Source organism: Hyla sarda, chromosome 8 (assembly GCF_029499605.1).
Source record: "Hyla sarda isolate aHylSar1 chromosome 8, aHylSar1.hap1, whole genome shotgun sequence".
NCBI lineage: Eukaryota > Metazoa > Chordata > Amphibia > Anura > Hylidae > Hyla > Hyla sarda.
The window spans coordinates 57,071,085-57,087,589 of NC_079196.1; the positions used below are offsets into that span (position 1 = coordinate 57,071,085).

A 16,505-nucleotide genomic window follows, 5' to 3' on the forward strand; every position below is an offset into this window, starting at 1 on the left:
CACACAGTACACGCCTGCTACTGGTGGCACGGACCCCCTATGGGTGCAAAAAAAAAAATGCGCTAACCGAAAAAGTGCCTGTACCAATAAAAAAAAAATGCTGATCAGTGATAAATCACTGACAGCGGTGAGGCACGCCGCACACACAGGTACAGTCCGGCCACACAGTACACGCCTACTACTGGTGGCACGGACTGCCTATGGGTGCAAAAAAACGCAATAAAACACGAAAAAAAGCGCCGGCACCACAAAAAAAACCGCTGATCAGTACTACGGGACTGATCAGCGGTGGGTGGGCTTTAACAAACGGTGGTGGACAGCTCTTTTATGACTAAGAGGGTCCGTACACACGCTTAGGAAAAAAAAAAAATGCGCCCAAAAAAAAGGCTGGCGGCAGACTGCAGCGATCCAGCAGGGCCGGGGTCATGGAGCTAAAGGTGCTACGGACCCACGGACACCCACTGAGGTACGCCCCCCAAAAAAAAAAATGACTTTTTTTTTTTTTTTTTTACCCTTACCTGTCCCTACCTAATCTAACGCTAACCCTGGGAGATTTCTGTGCCAAGGGGCCACAGAAAGGGGGCAAGGGGCACTTTTTTTCACACTGAGGGGATGGTGGCAGCACGGGGCTCCGTCCTGCTCGCCAGATCTGAGTGGAATAGCGGGCAGAACGGAGCAACATGCTCCTAGCCCCCACCATCCCCTCCCATTACACTGTGATTGGTGTGGCCACTTTGGCCACCCAATCACAACTGTACTGAGGGGGGTGGCAACAATGCCAGCCCGCAGTACAGTAAGGATGATGATTGGTGGTGTATATGACACCTCCATTCATCATCTTTTTCCAGGTCACATGTGACCCTGATTACCCGGAACCGCTGCAGAACGGCGGTTAATACTTGACGGCGTCCTGCAGCGATCGCCGTATACTGCCGGGATGTCTGCTGAATGAAATCGGCGAGCGGCGGGGAACGGAATCGCAGCGCATCGCTGATCTGAATTGATCAGCGATGTGCTGCAATCGTGGACATGGGGGGTCATCATGACCCCCCTAGGCGATATGCCGCAGTGCCTGCTGAACGATTTCAGCAGGCATCGGGCACCGGCTCCGCTCCAGCTGGCTGCGGGGGGCCGGGAAAGCTCATGACGTTCTCATACGTCATGAGTCCTTAAGGACTCTGAAGTGAAGACGTATGAGAACCTCATGAGTCCTTAAGGGGTTAAGGTGAGGCTGGCAACATATCAGATAACTTGGGTGGGGCTTATAGCCTGTCTCCCTCCTCCCACTGTACGTGTGCTCAGCCACACTGGAGGTAACCTGGGAGCAGCCTGTCAGCCAGACCTAATGCTGTTGTAATTGCTCACTGGCCCCTGTTGTGCTTATCATCGGCCACTTGAGATACCTTGGCTTTGGTGTGCAGGCTCAGGTATGTCCTTCATATAAGGATGTACTGGCTAATGTCTCAATTTTACATCAGTTTTGAGGGTTAGTCAATGTTACTGTTTACATCTACCACAGTAGTGCACCTATTTTTGTATTTTTCATATTTTTGTATTATTTTATATGTTACACATCCACGCCTTCAACTGGTATAGGATGCCATTGTGGTACTAGTGGTCCTTTGCAGGCATCCTCCATTATATGCATTTTATGCTGAGGATTGCCCCCAGCAACGGACCACAAGTGGAGGATCTGCCCCCCCAGCATAAATGCACAACCGCATTTTGGGTTGAGCACCTTCTGCCATCTGAGACCATGTCTTCATAGTTAGTATGAAGGTAGGAATAATATCAGGCATGGTTTCTGGGGTCACAGCCCCCTTCCTCAGATAAACATGTATGCACAAGAGATGCAAAAATTAACAAATAAATATATTTTTGAAAATGGCACCGAGCATCGGTGGGCGTGTCTCCCATAAAAATACATCTGTCTGATTCTGTACAAACCATACACTAAACTTTTATGGCACTCATTGAAATGAAACTGAATAGGAAGAAGATGACTAAGCTTAACCCCTTCCCGACCTATGACATACCTGTATGTCATGGGTGGCAAGGTGTTCCCGACCCATGACATACAGGTACGTCATGAACATTACTGCCGCTACTCGCGGCATCCCGCAGCGCCCGGAAAGATGGTGGCTATCACTGATAGCCAGCCATCTTACCATGCGACCACGGGGGGTTTCATCCCCCACCCCCTCCAGCAATCGCTGCTATCAGCTGGTCAAATCTGACTAGCTGATAGCAGCGTTTCGCTATGAAAATACTTAGCAGCGCGGTGTGTGAGTCCCGATCACGGGGATCGGGACACACACCGCTCTGCTAAGTGTCCCTGACCCGTCCCCCGGCGTCACTTACCCGTCAGAGCGGTGTCCCGAGCGGTCCCGGCGTCCTCCATGCGGTCCCGGCTGCGCTGCGTCCCGGAGGTGAGTTTGCAGCAGCAGTGCGGCATCTTCATTGGCAGCAGTGAGATCGCCGTAAAGCGATCTCACTGCTGCCTCTGAGAGTTTCAAAACTGCAACTCCCAGCATGCCCAGACAGCCTTTGGCTTCCTGGGCATGCTGGGAGTTGTAGTTTTGCAACATCTGGAGGCCCACAGTTTGGAGACCACTGTATAATGGTCTCCAATCTGTGCTCTTCCAGATGTTGCAAAACTACAAATCTCAGCATGCTCAGTCTGTCCAGGCATGCTGGGAGTTGTAGTTCTCTAACATCTGGAAGAGCACAGATTGGAGACCATTATACAGTGGTCTCCAAACTGTGGACCTCCAGATGTTGCAAAACTACAACTCCCAGCATGCCCAGACTACCCAAGCATGCTGGAAGTTGTAGTTCGGCAACAGATGATCCTTCAGATATTTCCGAACTACAACTTCCAGCATGCCTGGGCAGTCTGGGCATGCTGGGAGTTGTAGTTTTGCAACAACTAGAGGCACACTAGTTGGGAAACATTGTCCGTTTCCTACCTCAGTGCCTCCAACTGTTGCAATTGTTGCAAAACTATAACTCCCAGCATGCACTGACAGACCATGCATGCTGGGAGTTGTAGTTTTGCAACAGCTGGAGGCACACTGGTTTGGAAACACTAAGTTTGGTTGCAAAACACTTGAAAGTTTATTACTTAACTTAGTGTTTCCAAACCAGTGTTCCTCCAGCTGTTGCAAAACTACAACTCCCAGCATGCACGGACAGCCAAAGGGCATGCTCGGAGTTTGCAACAGCTGGATGTTTGCCCCCTCCCCCCAATGTGAATGTACAGGGTACAGTGAGTGCTGCAAGTTTGAGATGGCGCAAATTTTGCGCTGCAGCTCAAACTTCCAGCGGCAAACTTGCTGTGAACCTCTGCCCATGTGACTGTACCCTAAAAACACTACACTACACTAACACTAACCTAAAATAAAAAGTAAAAAACACTACATATACACATACCCCTACACAGCCCCCCTCCCCCCAAAAAATGAAAAACGTCTGGTACGCTACTGTTTCCAAAACGGAGCCTCCAGCTGTTGCAAAATAATAACTCCCAGTATTGCCGGACAGCCATTGACTGTCCAGGCATGCTGGGAGTTTTGCAACAGCTGGAGGCACCCTGTTTGGGAATCATTGGCATAGAATACCCCTATGTCCACCCCTATGCAAATCCCTAATTCAGGCCTCAAATGTGCATGGCGCTCTCTCACTTTGGAGCCCTGTCGTATTTCAGGGCAACAGTTTTGGGACACATATGGGGTATCACCGTACTCGGGAGAAATTGCCTTAAAAATTTTGGGGGGCTTTTTCTTCTTTAACCCCTTATGAAAAGGTGAAGTTGGGGTCTACACCAGCATGTTAGTGTAAAAAAATAAATTTTTTACACTGACATGCTGGTGTTGCCCTATACTTTTCATTTTCACAAGAGGTAAAAGGGAAAAAGACCCTCTAAATTTGTAATGCAATTTCTCCCGAGTACGGAGATACCCCATATGTGGGCGCAAAGTTCTCTGGGGCCCAGAAGGGAGAGTGCGCCATGTACATTTGAGGCGATTTGCACAGGGCTGGCTGATTGTTACAGCAGTTCTGACAAACGCAAAACAATAAATATCCATATGTGACCTCTTTTTGGAAACTACACCCCTCACGGAATGTAATAAGGGGTGCAGTGAGCATTTGCACCCCACTGGTGTATGACAGATTTTTGGAACAGTGGTCTGTGAAAATGAAAAATAAGATTTTTGATTTGCACATTCCACTGTTTCAAATATTTGTCAAACGCCAGTGGGGTGTAAATGCTCACTGCACCCCTTATTAAATTCCATGAGGGGTATAGTTTCCAAAATGGGGTCCACTGTTCTGGCACCATAGAGGCTTCCTAAATGGGACATGCCCCCCAAAAACCCTTTCAGAAAAACTCACTCTCCAAAATCCCATTGTCGCTCCTTCCCTTCTGAGCCCTCTACTGCGCCCGCCGAACACTTTACATACGCATATGAGGTATTTCCTTACTCGAGAGAAATTGGGTTACAAATTTTAGGGTGATTTCTCTCCTTTTACCCCTTGTAAAAATTAAAAAATTGGGTCTACAAGAAAATGCGAGTGTAAAAAATGAAGATTTATAATTTTCTCCTTCACTTTGCTGCTATTCCTGTGAAACACCTAAAGGGTTAAAACACTTACTGAATGTGATTTTGAATACTTTGGGGGGTGCAGTTTTTATAATGGGGTCATTTATGGGGTATTTCTAATATGAAGACCCGTAAAATCCACTTCCAACCTGAACTGGGCCCTGAAAAATTACGATTTTGAAAATCTTGAGAAAAATTGGAAAATTGCTGCGGAACTTTGAATCCCTCTGGTGTCTTCCAAAAGTAAAAACTCGTCAATTTTTTTATGCAAACACAAAGTAGACATATTGTATATGTGAATCAATATGTAATTTATTTGGAATATCCATTTTCCTTTCAAGCAGAGATTTTCAAAGTTAGAAAAATGCTAAATTTTCAAAATTTTCATGAAAGTTTTAGATATTTTACCAAGAAAGGATACAAATATCAGTGAAATTTTACCAATTACATAAAGTAGAATATGTCACGAAAAAACAATCTCTGAATCAGAATGATAAGTAGAAGCATTCCAAAGTTATTAATGTTTAAAGTGACAGTGGTCAGATTTTCAAAAAATGCCCAGGTCATGAAGGTGAAAATGGGCTGGGTCATGAAGGGGTTAAAGGGGTACTCCCGTGGAAAACTTTTTTTTTTTTTTTTTTAAATCAACTGGTGCCAGAAAGTTATACAGAGCTGTAAATCACTTCTATTAAAAAATCTTAATCCTTCCAGTACTTTTTAGGGCTGTATACTAAAGAGAAATCCAATAAAGAAATGCATTTCCTCTGATGTCATGATCACAGTGCTCTCTGCTGACCTCTGCTGTCCATTTTAGGAACTGTCCAGAGCAGCATATGTTTGCTATGGGGATTTTCTCCTGCTCTGGACAGTTCCTAAAATGGACAGCAGAGGTCAGCAGAGAGCACTGGGGTCATGACATCAGAGGAAATGCATTTCTTTTTTGGATTTCACTTTAGTATACAGCCCCTAAAAAGTACTGGAAGGATTAAGATTTTTAAATAGAAGTGATTTGCAAATCTGTTTAACTTTCTGGCACCAGTTGATTTAAAAAAAAAAAAAAAAAAAAAAAAAAAAAGCTTTCCACGGGAGTACCCCTTTAATAGGTTGAAACTTATATAAGACATGATCCTCTGGAAATGAAGCTTGGACCACATGCCAGATATAGCACGTGGTCCAGAATAAAGCACTATATGGAATTCCCCTAGTATAAATCTATTACCAAATCATTCCCTGCGTGAATGGGAGGGAGTTTAGTGACAGGAGAGAACAATAGCGGGAAATTAAAAATCAAAACAGCATTCTGCGAATGGAACCATTACTGCTGTCTGGTTATCCTATCTGTGGAAGTAGATCTATTCAGGTAACAGAATATCTATCTATCTAATGTCTATATCTATCTATCTACAGTATCTATCTCATATCTATCTAATATCTATCTCTTTATCTCTATCTATCTATGACAGTATTTACTAGAGATGAGCGAACTTACAGTAAATTCGATTCGTCACAAACTTCTCGGCTCGGCAGTTGATGACTTATCCTGCATAAATTAGTTCAGTTTTCAGGTGCTCCGTTGGGCTGGAAAAGGTGGATACATTCCTAGGAAAGAGTCTCCTAGGACTATATCCACCTTTTCCAGCCCACGGGAGCACCTGAAAGCTGAACTAATCTATGCAGGATAAGTCATCAACTGCCGAGCCGAGAAGTTCGTGACGAATCGAATTTACTGTAAGTTCGCTCATCTCTAGTATTTACCAACCAGGGTGCCTCCAGCTGTGGCCAAACTACAACTCCCGGCATGCTGGGAGTTGTAGTTTTGCAACAACTGGAGGCACCCTGTTTGGGAAACACCGATCTATGAGATAGATAGACAGAATATCTATCTGTGTCTATATGTCTGTCTATCTATCTAATGTCTATCTATCTAATCTATCTATTTATCTATCTCATATCTATCTATCTATCTCATTTCTATAGATCTATTTATCTATCTATCTATCGATCTATCTATCTATCTATCTCGTATCTATCTATCTATCTATCTATCTATCTCCTATCTATCTATCTCGTACCTTTCTATCTATCTATCTATCTATCTCATATCTATCAATTTATCTATCCATCCAGTTGCCCCTACGGCTTAACATGATGTATACTGCAAAACTACCGACTCCTTTTCTAAGAAAGCCTCAGCCATCTCAGAGTACAAGATAGTTTCGAGATAGTAGCATGTCTTCAGCATCTTTACAAAATGTACCAGTTACAAAATGTTATATCATACAGAGTATAAAAGGTCATTTATTTTTAAAGAAAAAAAATAAATAAAACGAAAACATTGATATGGAGATCCCACTGACCTGAACTGAGGCTGTTAGTCTGTTAAAGATGTAAGTTCCTCTAAATCATGTAAGTAGTCCATTTCCTGTTATAGCAGCACATGACGACAAACTTCCTCTTCACTGCACCTTATTATTCCGTTTTTTTGCTGTAATCTCACAAAGTTACATTGTGGGTGTCAGAGGCTGCTGGACTATGCAAGTGGGATGTTTTAGTCTCTTACCATACAGTATAATCTTCAGGATTAAGCAGAGCATTAAATAGAATTAAATTGGATTATTTCGATTTTTCTAAATTTCTAATAAAACATCTCTACGTGCAAGGGATAACTGTACTTAAAGTAGATTGTCTTATGAAGATAACTTCTAGTCACGTGCCCTATTAGGCACTTTGAATGCAATAGAAAGGACCCATACTCATTTTTTTTTCTATTTTTGGTAAAACTGGTTGACCATCTAATGCAGTGTTTCTCAACCATTGTCCCTCCAGCTGTTCAAAACTACAACTCCCAGCATACCCTGACAGTTAGGCAGCCATGTATGAAGGCCAGATATGTACATAGTTAGGTAGCTAGGTAGCCAGGTATGTAGTTAGGTAGCCAGGTATGTAGGTAGGTAGCAAGATAGGTAGTTAGGCAGTCAGGTATGTAGGTAGTTAGATAGCCAGGCATGTAAGTAAGTAGTTAGGTAGTCAGGTAGTCAAGTAGGTAGCCAGTGCTCCACTCCACCCATTGGCAGATCCAGAGTTTAGTCTCGAGAGGTAGGTACTAGTAGGTAGTAGCCCCAGTAGGTAGTGGCCCCTAGTAGGTCATGCCCCCAGGTAGGTTATGTCCCCCAGGTAAGTAGTCATGCCCTCTGTAGGTAAATCCCCCAGAAAGCAGTCCCCTGTATAAAAAAACCCATATAAGCTATGTAGGTAGTAGGTAGCACCCCTATTAGTTTGGTAGTTAGTCCCCATATTAGCTATGCAGGAACGTAGTAGATAGTCCTCCACATTAGCTAGGCAGCAAAAGTCCTCCACATTAGGAAGGTAGAAGAAGTCCCCACATTAGTTAGGCAGCAGTTCCCCATCATTAGGTAGACAGCAGTTCCCCCAAATTAGGTAGGCATCAGAAATCCCCCACATTTGGTAGGCATCAGAAATCCCCCCACATTAGGTAGGCAGCAGAAGTCCCCCACATTAGGTAGGCAGCAGAAGTCCCCCACATTAGGTAAGCAGCAGAAGTTCCCTACATTAGGTAGGCAGAAATTCATCCACATTAGATTGGCAGCAGTTGGCGCACATTAGGTAGGCAGCAGAAGTACCCAACATTAGGTAGGCAGCAGTTCCCCCACATTAGGTAGGCATCAGTAAAATAAATATACCAAACTATTTTTTTTTTATCTCGGGGGGATGGGGGGGTCATTTCTTTCATCCTCCACAGTGCAGGCACCAATGAGTGACGTCAGCCCTGCCTGCACTGTGCAGCAGGGGCTGAGGTTACATCTCCTCGCAGATGTGGCTCACACAGAGAAGAGGCTTTTCAGCTGTATGCACGTGAGCTGCCTAGATTTCCAATAGCAGTGGCGGGCCCTTTACCTGGCTGGGCCCTCGGACCACATCCGAATGAATCGGCCAGTCAATCCGCCCCTGTTCACACATTAAGTGTCATGTGCATATTCTATTCACTCATACAGTATTCTGTGCATATTTGGTGTGCAGGATTTGAAGCAGCAGATTTTATGCTGCAAACAAAATGACTAAACACCGCTTCAAATCCTGCGCATCATATATGTGCAGGATACTGTACACGTGAATACACCCTAATACTACATTTTCCCTGCAGTGGATGATGCAGGATATATGCCTGACAGGCTACAAAGTCCCCTAGAAAATGTTGTACTAAGGGGTTTCTGTAAGGACTTGTCTAGTTCAGAAAACGCCATTTCTAAAGTGGGGCAGAACCATTTTGGAAATGGGTTTTTCCTAAATTCGACAACCACTCAGGGAAGTGTGGAGAGGTCATCATACACATTAAACAGTTGGCTGGTTTGGTTTTGGACGACTTGTCCTTAATGTATATGCGGTCTTCTAGACCAGGGGTACTCAACCCGTGATACGCTTGCAACTTACGCCACGGGTTGTGCGAGGGTATGTCAATGCGCTGACAAATACCGGCCATGCATTAGCCAGTATTTGTCAGCACAGAGCGGGGAATGGCTACGGCTGCTCTCTGTAAAGTTCCGTGGCCGGAGCTGCTGCCGCGGCTACTTTACGGGGGCTGCGTGGTTGCTGGGCAGACGTGTGACGTCCCCTGATGTTGCGCAGAGGTGCTGCACAGCGAAGGAGGACGTCACCCATCAGTCCGGCCCCACCAAACGGGACTCTGGGAACTGGAAGGGCTGTATACCCAAACAGGCCAGGTAATGTTAAAAAAAGGTAAAAACTAAGTGTATGGGAGGGAGGGAAGTTATTGTATGTATATATATATATATATATATATATATATATATATATATGTGGTGGCGGATGAGAGGATACTGTCTTGTGGGAGTGTAGGGTATTTAGGGTGTTGTTGTGCAGGATAGTTAAGGGCGCTGTTAACCCTTGTCACTCGTGACGCCAGGGTGGGGGTTAAATGCTGTGTTCTTGATAGACCTATTGCCACCCTTCCCAAGAGCAATAGGTGATGCAGAAATAAAGGATTGTCCACAACCACTGTTAACTGAAAACTTGCAGGAACTTTTACTGAGGAATTTCTGTGCGTGTAGTGACAGTAACAGTCCAGATAACAAAGTCTCTTTACATAGAACTCGAGCAGCGATTGACAGTCGGTTGGGATCAGATAAGCCCAATTTAGCTTCTGAAGAATTGTATAGCAGAGATCCGCTGGATTTAGGGGAGTAATTAGGTCCAGTGATCTTGCGCTGAGTAGCGGGGAATTGCTTAGTCTATCCACTATGTTAGAGGCCTAGGCCGCAAGGCTTTGGCCTAGTAAATTGTCTTGTAAGCTGCGGAGGTTTTACCTCTTCCAGAGTCAGCAACCCAAGAGAGGGATCAAGATGGCGCAGGTCCCTTATATGGGCAGGGGCTGGCCATTTTGGATTGGTCCATAACGACTGTCACTCACCATTACATTGCATTGTGGGTGAATACGTCATGGGAACCTCCAAAGGTCCTATAGCAAAACCATAGAGTTCTAACCTAATCACGTGACCCGCAGGTCCTGCTATGCTCGAACAGGTAGGCAATTACATATATACATATATCTATACTTATAAAAACCCAGGGGGTTAGCCCAGGGGGATCGGAGGGGGAGAGAAATAATGGCACAAGGACACTAAGATGGAGAGGGGGAGGATAATGGCAAAAGGGGATCAGAGGGAGGGGGGAATAATGGCACAAGGGGATTTAAGTATCGCATTAGTACAAAGGTAAGCACATGCCATTATGAAAATAAGTAATTTTTATTACTTATTTTGTCTGCGGGTACCCTTTGCGTGTAAGTTCCACGCAAATTTACATGCAAGGGGTACCCGCGGACATACTTTCACCCTTTGGGGTACAGTCGCGAAAAAAGGTACAGAACCACTTTTCAAGACTAAACCAGTGTTTCCCAACCAGCGTGACTCTAACTGTTGCAAAACTACAACTCCCAGCATGCCCGGACAGCCAAAGGCTGTCCGGGTATGCTGGGAGTTGTAGTTTTGCAGCAACTGGTCTTCACACATGAATGAGACTTGCAGATGTGTATATATAGCATGGCAGCCCATTCATTGGAGGGAAGAGAATTATGTCATATCCTAATAAAATACCTGTACTTACTGTGCTACAAAAACTATTTTATTGTCATAGGAATAGGTTAATGGAGGAATTGTTGTTTTTATTCCTTAGTTTATCTCCTTTTACAGGGACAGTAGTTCTTTATCTTTCTCAAATCCATCACTTCTACCCGGTCCTTTGCATTGCGTGTACCCCTTCTCCCTCCTTATAGAATAGTGTTGAGTGATAATATCTCAGCACAGCGTAACCTTTTTGAAAATTGCATTTATAACAAAATAAAAACATTTTTAAATTGTTTTATGGCTGTTTTTTTTTTTTTTTTTTTTTTTTTTTATGTTATTTCGAATCTCGGCCTCTGTAGAGATCTATGTATACAGTATATCCAGGCCTGCAGTCGGGTAGAGCTAACATCCTCTGCAACCCCATAGACGTAAATGTGAAACTTTTCTATAAATCCGCCATTCAGTTTACCTCATGAAAAGGCCAAAAAAAAAGCATTGTAAAAACAGACATCATGTGAGGAAGTCAACTCCTGAACAGCCTCTGGGGAAAACATGGCATTAATGCACTTATAAGAGGAAATAGGGTTGTGGGAAAGACTGCAAATCAGCAGAAACATTAAGAAGTGATCAATTGTTACAGGGAATAAGAAGGGAGAAAGGCATCACTGTTATTCGCTGCGGGCAGGAAAACCTGTGACTATAGACTAGGAAATGACTCTGGGCATTGTAGTAGATTATAGGACAGATACAATGTAGGAAAGTCCATCAATCCAATTATAATTATCTTTTTCTTCACAGTCACCTGTAATACCAGCACTGCGGATGAGGTTCTCCCCGCCGGATATAACTATGCAATAGGAGACAAAGCGTCCCGCTCCATCTCCACAGCACCCGGCCCCTGTGCCATTGAATCATTATGCTGGGTCTAGCGCTGGAGATGGGTGCTATGGAGACAGGGTGGGAAGCTTCGTCTTCTATTGCACAGCTATGAGCTACGGAGAGCGAAGAGAATGGCACCTCCAAAAAGTATCGGAAATACCCTTTAAATGGGCATTGTCATTAAAAAAATGTCTAATGTACTTTGTTTAAAAAAAATAAAAAAGTTTTCTATGTTTTATTTGTGTTTTTATTTGTGTCTTCCTACTTGTCCAGAGCACATTTCCCCCCATCTGCACAGACTTTGGCCTGGCAGAAGTTTAAGATCAGGAAATGCAGTCTGGAGTGCTGAGCGTGTGTGTGTGTGTGTGTGTGTGAAGCCTTAGCCAATCATAGCTCATCTCACACTGAACTGCTCTGGGCTGTGTGTAGCAGAGTGAGGGATGAAGTTCTCCCCTGTATGGCTTCAGATGATATCACGCCTGCTGGGTAACGCCCCTTCCCTGAGACTGAGCAGAAAATACAGAGCAATATCAAGGTAGAAAACTGAAAAAATAAAAATAAAGGCAGGGGGTGGTTTGTCATGATGGGGGCAGTGAACTGGGAGGATTATAAAATTTAACATGATCTTGACAGATACTCTTTAAAGTGTACCTGTCCCTTTAAAAAAAACTTTTGTCCTAGAGACACGTCAAAAGTTTTGATCGGATGGAGTCAGGCGGTATGTTCATACGGCAGGATGATAGCGCGGAATCCCACTGATTTCAATGAGATTTTGCTGCACTGTGCAACTGGTGGAATTTTCGATTCCGCCGTCCACAGAAAGAATAGACTTGTCTTTTCTTTCAGTGGATTTCGCTCGAAAATGCATTGCGATCTACGAGACGGCACATTTCTGAGCACTTCTGGCACCCGCCAGACTTTCAAAATGTGCGTAATGTCCGCCTGTGTTTTCCGGGCGGACATACTCTACATTTTCCTACTGTGTGGACATAGCCTAAGTGTTAAGACCTCAAAGAATTGTTAGAACAATCGGGGAGAAAAGCACAACTGACTAAAGCAATCCTATGGACTTACATTATTAGGTGGAGATTTATCAAAATCTGTCCAGAGGAAAAGTTGCTGGGTTGCCCATATCAACCAATCAGATCACTTCTTTCTCTTTTCAGAGGTTGTTTCAAATGGGGATGCAATCATCCAAGATGGCAGACAGAGGCCCCCTGACCTGCCTCCACTGCTCTCCTGGGGTCTTCTCCTCTGGTCTGACATGAGAAGAAGATCGCCGATAATACTGATCAGTGCTATGCCTATACTATAAATACTATCAGTGCTATGCCTATACTACAAATAGTCCCATATGAGAACATAGAAAGTGTTAAAAAAAAGTTTTGAAAAAAATTTGGAAGATCCCCTCCCCCAATAAAACTCCCCTACCCTTTTCCCATTTTACTCCCAAAAAGCATAAAAAAATAATAATTTATAAAAAATTTTGCTATCGCTGGTGAACAGCGTAAACAAAAAATAAAAAATAATTCCTGGGTTTTGGTCACATCATATAAAAAAATATAAAAAATTGTATTCAATCAAATAGTCACACATACAAAAAAATTGTACCAAAAAAACTACAGATCACGTAGCCCTCATACAGCCCCATATACGGAAAAATTTGAATGTTATAGGTGGTCTAAATAGAGCAACAGAAGAAAAAAGAAAACGTCATTTTTACCATGAACTGTACAGCGTGAAAACAAAACCCTCAAAAAGTTTGCAACATTTCAGTTTTCTTTTCAATTTCCCCACACAAATAATATTTTTGGGGGTTTGCTGTACATTTTATGGTAATATGATGTCATTACAAAGTACAATTGTTCATGCAAAAACATCCCTTACATGGGCCTGTGGCGAGGAGGAAAAAACAAAAACGCTGTAAAATTGTCTGTGTCCTTAACGGCGTACTCCGGTGGAAGTTGTGTAGTTCTTTGTTGTTGTTCTTTTCAGTCTGACCTCAGTGCTCTCTGTCCATGTCAGGAACTGTCCATAGCAGGAGAGGATTACTATGGGGATTTGCTCCTACTCTGGACAGTTCCTCATGTGGACAGAGGTGTCAGCAGAGAGCACCGTGATCAGATTGAAAAGAACAACTCAACTTCCTCTGGAGCATACAGCAGCTGAGTACTGAAAGGATTAAGATTTTTTTAATAGAAGTAAATTACAAATCTGTATAACTTTCTAGCACCAGTTGATTTGAGAAAAAAAAAAAATATTATTTATTTTTTCCACCGGAGTACCCCTTTAAGACCAGAATGGGCTGTGTCCTTAAGGGGTAAAAATATTTGTTCAGCAGATTCTGCAAATGTAAGTATTGGCTGGAGAATTCATGATAGTCTGGGCCAAATGAAGAAGAAAAGGAAAAGTGACTGACTTTGATCTGAGAAGACGTCACCTTTGGGTCCCTACATGTAGCTGTAATTACTTACACGGCCTGCAGAGCCTGTGTACAACTAATATCTACCACTACATGGTCACTGTATGTGGAAATATTGATCTCTGTATAGGATATTTTATTTAGTAACAGTCTAGTGCAAAAGGGGTGGCAAATTAAGGTTTTGCCTAGAGTGGCAAAAATCCTTCCACCAGCCCTGTGTACAACATGGGGGCTGTGTTCCTCCATACTAAAGGAGCTGTCTAGGCTCCGTGCCCTGTAATAAAGACTTAAAGGGGTATTCTGCCCCTGGCATCTTATCCCCTATCCAAAGGATAGGGGATAAGATGTTAGATCGCTGCGGTCCCGCTGCTGGGGACCCCGGGGATTGCCGCTGCGGCACCATGCCATCATTACCGCACAGAGCGAGTTCGCTCTGTGAGTAATGACGGGCAATATAGGGGCCGGAGCATCGTTACATCATGGCTCCGCCCCTCATTACATCACGGCTCGCCCCGTCAATACAAGTCTATGGGAAGGGGGCGTGGATGTCATCACGCCCCCTCCCCATAGACTTGTATTGACGGGGTGGGCCATGACGTCACGAGGGGCGGAGCCGTGACGTAACTATGCTCCGGCCCCTGTATTGCCCGTCATTACGTGCAGAGCGATCTCGATCTGCGCAGTAATGATAGCGGGGTGCTGCAGCAGCGATCCCGGGGGTCCCCAGCAGTGGGACCCTGGCGATCTGACATCTTATCCCCTATCCTTTGGATAGGGGATAAGATGTCTAGTGGCGGAGTACCCCTTTAAAGCATTGGCTTGTGCCATGCACATCATCCATTAGGATGTGTCTACACCTGTTTTTCTTTAAAAATGGAAGTCTTAATGTTATTTAGATTCCATATATAATCAAAAATGTATCAGATGCCACATGAAAACAGATGTCTTTTACAAAAGGAGTATATTACAAAATACTTATATTATTCTTGCACATTGAAATGCCATTTCATGCATCAGTTATGTCTTTTGTCCTCCAAACTGGACTGAATGTAGAGATGGTACAAGGTAAGTTAAGTAAAGTAAATGTAAGCAAATCTCCAGGGCCGGATGGACTACACCCAAGAGTTCTTAGAGAGGTAAGTTCAGTAATATCTGTACCCTTGTTCATGATATTTAGAGATTCTCTGGTGTCTTTTATTGTGCCAAGGGACTGGCGCAAGGCTAATGTGGTACCAATCTTCAAGAAGGGTTCTAGGTCTTCGCCAGGCAATTATAGACCGGTAAGTCTAACGTGCATTGTGGGTAAATTGTTTGAAGGACTTATAAGGGATTACATACAGGAATACATAGGGGATAATAGTATTATAAGTGATAGCCAGCATGGGTTTACTAAGGATAGAAGTTGTCAAACCAATCTAATTTGCTTTTATGAAGAGGTGAGTAGAAGCCTTGACAGAGGAATGGCTGTGGATATAGTGTTTCTGGATTTTGCCAAAGCGTTTGATACTGTCCCTCACAGACGTCTGACAGGTAAGTTAAGGTCCTTGGGCTTGGAAACTTTAGTTTGTAACTGGATTGAACACTGGCTCAAGGATCGTATCCAGAGAGTGGTGGTAAATGATTCGTACTCTGATTGGTCCCCAGTTATTAGTGGTGTACCCCAAGGTTCAGTACTGGGCCCGCTGCTGTTTAATTTATTTATCAATGATATAGAGGATGGTATTAACAGCTCTGTTTCTATCTTTGCAGGTGACACCAAGCTTTGTAGCACGGTACAGTCTATAGAGGATGTGCATAAGTTACAAGATGACTTGGATAGACTAAGTGTCTGGGCATCCACTTGGCAAATGAGGTTCAATGTGGATAAATGTAAAGTTATGCATCTGGGTACTAATAACCTGCATGCGTCGTATGTCTTAGGGGGGATTAAACTGGCAGAGTCACTGGTAGAGAAGGATCTGGGTGTACTTGTAGATCACAGACTACAAAATAGCATGCAATGTCAGGCTGCTGCTTCCAAAGCCGGCAGGATATTGTCATGTATAAAAAGAGGCATGGACTCGAGGGACAGGGACATAATACTCCCCCTATATAAAGCATTGGTACGGCCTCACCTGGAATATGCTGTTCAGTTTTGGTCGCCTGTTCATAAAAGGGACACTGCGGAGTTGGAAAGGGTGCAGAGACGCGCGACTAAACTAATATGGGGCATGGAACATCTTAGCTATGAGGAGCGATTTAGGAGTTACAATTGTTTAGTCTTGAGAAGAGACGTTTAAGGGGGGATATGATAAACGTATAGAAGTATATAAATGGCCCATACAAAAAATATGGAGAAAAACTGTTCCAGGTTAAACCCCCCCAAAGGACGAGGGGGCACTCCCTCCGTCTGGAGAAGAAAAGGTTTAGTCTAAAGGGGCGGCACGCCTTCTTTACCGTGAGGACTGTGAATTTATGGAACGGTCTACCTCAGGAACTGGTCACAGCAGGAACAATTAA

General features: G+C 43.9%; 1 protein-coding gene across 5 annotated transcripts in view; it reads right to left on the minus strand.

The window, feature by feature from the left end:
* WIPF1 (WAS/WASL interacting protein family member 1) overlaps positions 1–16,505 on the minus strand; it is a 120,006-nt gene that overhangs the window by 62,663 nt on the left and 40,838 nt on the right. The window contains exon 3 of one of the 5 annotated variants that reach the window (XM_056535621.1): positions 6,962–7,177. The exons of the other annotated variants lie outside the window; for them this stretch is intronic. The gene's annotated coding sequence lies outside the window, so the exon portion shown is untranslated. The remainder of the gene's footprint in view (positions 1–6,961; positions 7,178–16,505) is intronic. 5 annotated transcript variants of the gene reach the window in all.